We start from the raw sequence: 3287 nt of genomic DNA, 5'->3' as shown, positions 1-3287 counted from the left end.
GTTGGTTAATCTTTTTCATGAATTTTCGAAGTGACTAGAAATAATATGAATTTAAGATTCAAGCAAAAATCTTGAGATACAAAATTGAAATTTGAAAATTTGTACGGTGGTAGGCGATTATATCGATATAATGAAGACTACTTTTGATTTCAATTTTGATTTATATCAAGCTTATAATCAGCATGAATCCACAAAAACCTGAAAACAAAGAGAGGTTGTTAATTAAACAAGCATTTCTTCAATTACTTGTAAACTTGTAAGTCGAATAAACCTGGTTAACAATTAAAACGTAAATAAAAAAGTCGTCTTCATTATATTGATATTATCGCCTATCACCGAATCTCTTTCGGATAATGGATGAATAAAGGATAAATTCTATTTCCGTTTTATAATTTACGAATATTGATTTGTAACATTTGGAAAGTTTATTTTACTTTTTAAGTGTGATGTACTATATTTATAAATATTTTTAGATTTATGTTCTATATTTTCAGATTTCGGGAGGATCGGTCTGAGGGGGATATAAAATGGACTTTTCAGATATTATCACGGGGTTTACAGATTCTAAGAAAATAGAACAAAAGTTTGAAAATGACAAATTCAAGATTGTTCTTAAATCAGGGATTAAACTTATTCGCATACTTATTTTATTTCTAAAAAAAAAATATTTTAAATTAACGACAGGTAAATGTTCACTATCGTCAGAAAATTATTTTATTAATGAACTTTATTTAAACCAAGTTCTTTTGATTCCTACGAAATGATGGATGATTGGTTACTGTCATTATTATTATTATTAGCATTTTTAGTTTATTTAATATTATTATTAATTGCATTGTTATTATAAGCATTATTATAAGTTTGATGAATTCTAGTAAGTGGAACTGGGGCAGAAAGTTTTGGGGATCTTTTTGAAACTCTTAGAAGACCAGGGGATGGGGTGGACACGGGAAGCCTTGCCTCCGGAGGACACGGGGTCTATGGCCTCCGATATTATAATTGGAGGTCGTTAATGCAAGTGTTGGTGGAAAGTTTTGAGGAGGCATTCTGGGATCCAACATTGTTCAGTGACGAGATGTGCTCGGAGCTGATTAGTTCTGCTTGTTCGGAGGTTCATTTGGAGGATTTAAACGACAGCTGTTGGAGGAATATATTTACCTGGTTTCTCAATCTGGAGGGATTCGGACTATTGGCCTGTACACTCTCAAGGTTAGGTTAGCACCAGATTCGGACTATTGGCCTGTACACTCTCAAGGTTAGGTTAGCACCAGATTCGGACTATTGGCCTGTACACTCTCAAGGTTAGGTTAGCCACAGATTCGGACTATTGGCCTGTACACTCTCAAGGTTAGGATAGCACCAGATTCGGACTATTGGCCTGTACACTCTCAAGGTTAGGATAGCACCAGATTCGGACTATTGGCCTGTACACTCTCAAGGTTAGGATAGCACCAGATTCGGACTATTGGCCTGTACACTCTCAAGGTTAGGTTAGCACCAGATTCGGACTATTGGCCTGTACACTCTCAAGGTTAGGATAGCACCAGATTCGGACTATTGGCCTGTACACTCTCAAGGTTAGGTTAGCACCAGATTCGGACTATTGGCCTGTACACTCTCAAGGTTAGGATAGCACCAGATTCGGACTATTGGCCTGTACACTCTCAAGGTTAGGTTAGCACCAGATTAAATGAGAAAATGACATCTTCTGATAAATAAATAAATTTCTCTAAAATGTGTCTTGATAAGATCAAATGCATGAAATAAATCTAAGTTTAATATTTATCTTATTATTTTAATAAAAATATTTTCTCTGTAACTCGAAGGTTTTCATTAAAAAAAATTCTGTCCAAAACCTTAACAGCACTACTAAGATTAATAATAGTGTAAAAAGCACTACTAAGATTAATAATAGTGTAAAAAAATAGGTGGTTTAATATTTCTAACTAAGTTATTAAATCACGTTTATTAGAAATAAAATATTTAAAATTTATCGAAAATAAGATTTTGATAAAATAATTGTTTAGAAGAAAACAGCAGCAGTTTGGGGGATGGATTCAAAAATATAAAGAAATATGGCAAAGTGCATTTAGGTAAAAATATTTTATTTTTATTATTATTATTATTATTATTATTATTTTAACTGTTATTGTTATCGTCATTGTTAATGTCATTGTTATTGTTATCATTATTATTATTATTATTATCATTGTCATTATTCTTTCTTTTTAATGTTATTGTCATTGTTATTATTAATGTTCTTTTTCTTGTTATTGTCAATGTCAAATGTCAAATGTCAATATCAATGTTGTAATTAAAATAACAATCCTAGAGAAGAATACAGTCCTGGGGCATTATTCCAACGGTTGCATTTTCATTATATCCACGCCAACAGGGAGAAGTTCTTCAATATATTCCCTAAAGTAGAACTGTGTCTCCGACCAACTCTAGAACAAGATGTAAAACTGTTCACCCTCTACCTCAACTCCGAGCGGAGTATTAAGGTTTGTAATTTAATATTTTTCTTTATCAAAATTAATTTAGTTTCCAAGAACGCTTAAGCTAAGTATTTATATTTTTAATTTAATTAATGGTTCAGTGAGATCCGTAAAACTATAGAATATGAAGACGACGCTACTGTTAGACTCAAGTAATTTTTCAGTTAGTGCAATGAACACTGAACAGGCAACACTGCGATTGTGCAGTTTACACGACTCTTTCTAGTCTATCAGTTAATTTTCAAGCTACTTGATATGCTTTCTGCTAAATATACTCGTCTTTCTAATCCATCCTTTTTTGGGTCTCACTGTACGTTGTTAAAGTATCTTATCGTCTGAGGTTAACTAAGATAATCAGTTTTACTGCAAATGTTTTATAGCAAGATACATAGGGGGAGAGGGGAGGGTAATTTTAGTTTACCCGAGAAGTTTTAATGTACTCTGATATGGCAGACATTGTACAAAGCACAGTATATTCATGCCACTTTTTAATAAACTATTGAATAGTCCGATTTTTAATCTAAGTTAGATGGAGTGTTTGGACCTGAACCCATCCCCCCCCCCCACCCATCTTTCTCCTATGAATAGCCCTATTAATGAGAGAATAGTTATGCCATAATAATTTTTTTTATTTAAGTTGGCACCTGTAGAAATAATTTAATCTTTTAGATTGAGTTTGAAGTTAAAAAGAAGGTGCCGTGCGCAACATTACAAGACATTGCCGCGTTGGTTGTTTTAAAGAATATTCGCTCACGCGGCGATGAAGACGATCTTGTTATTCCAGCGTGT

General features: G+C 33.1%; 1 long non-coding RNA gene across 1 annotated transcript; it reads left to right on the top strand.

Moving 5' to 3' along the window:
- The first annotated feature begins 1228 nt into the window (after positions 1-1228).
- On the top strand, positions 1229-2358 carry LOC111699444 (uncharacterized). Its single transcript, XR_002764753.1, has 3 exons — positions 1229-1669; positions 2028-2093; positions 2333-2358. It is a non-coding gene; the product is annotated as an uncharacterized LOC111699444 (long non-coding RNA).
- The last annotated feature ends 929 nt before the right edge of the window (positions 2359-3287 follow it).

This window comes from Eurytemora carolleeae, unplaced genomic scaffold (assembly GCF_000591075.1).
Source record: "Eurytemora carolleeae unplaced genomic scaffold, Eaff_2.0 scaffold350, whole genome shotgun sequence".
NCBI lineage: Eukaryota > Metazoa > Arthropoda > Copepoda > Calanoida > Temoridae > Eurytemora > Eurytemora carolleeae.
The sequence above is the reverse complement of the archived record's forward strand: the minus strand, read 5'-3'. Positions and strand labels throughout refer to the sequence as shown.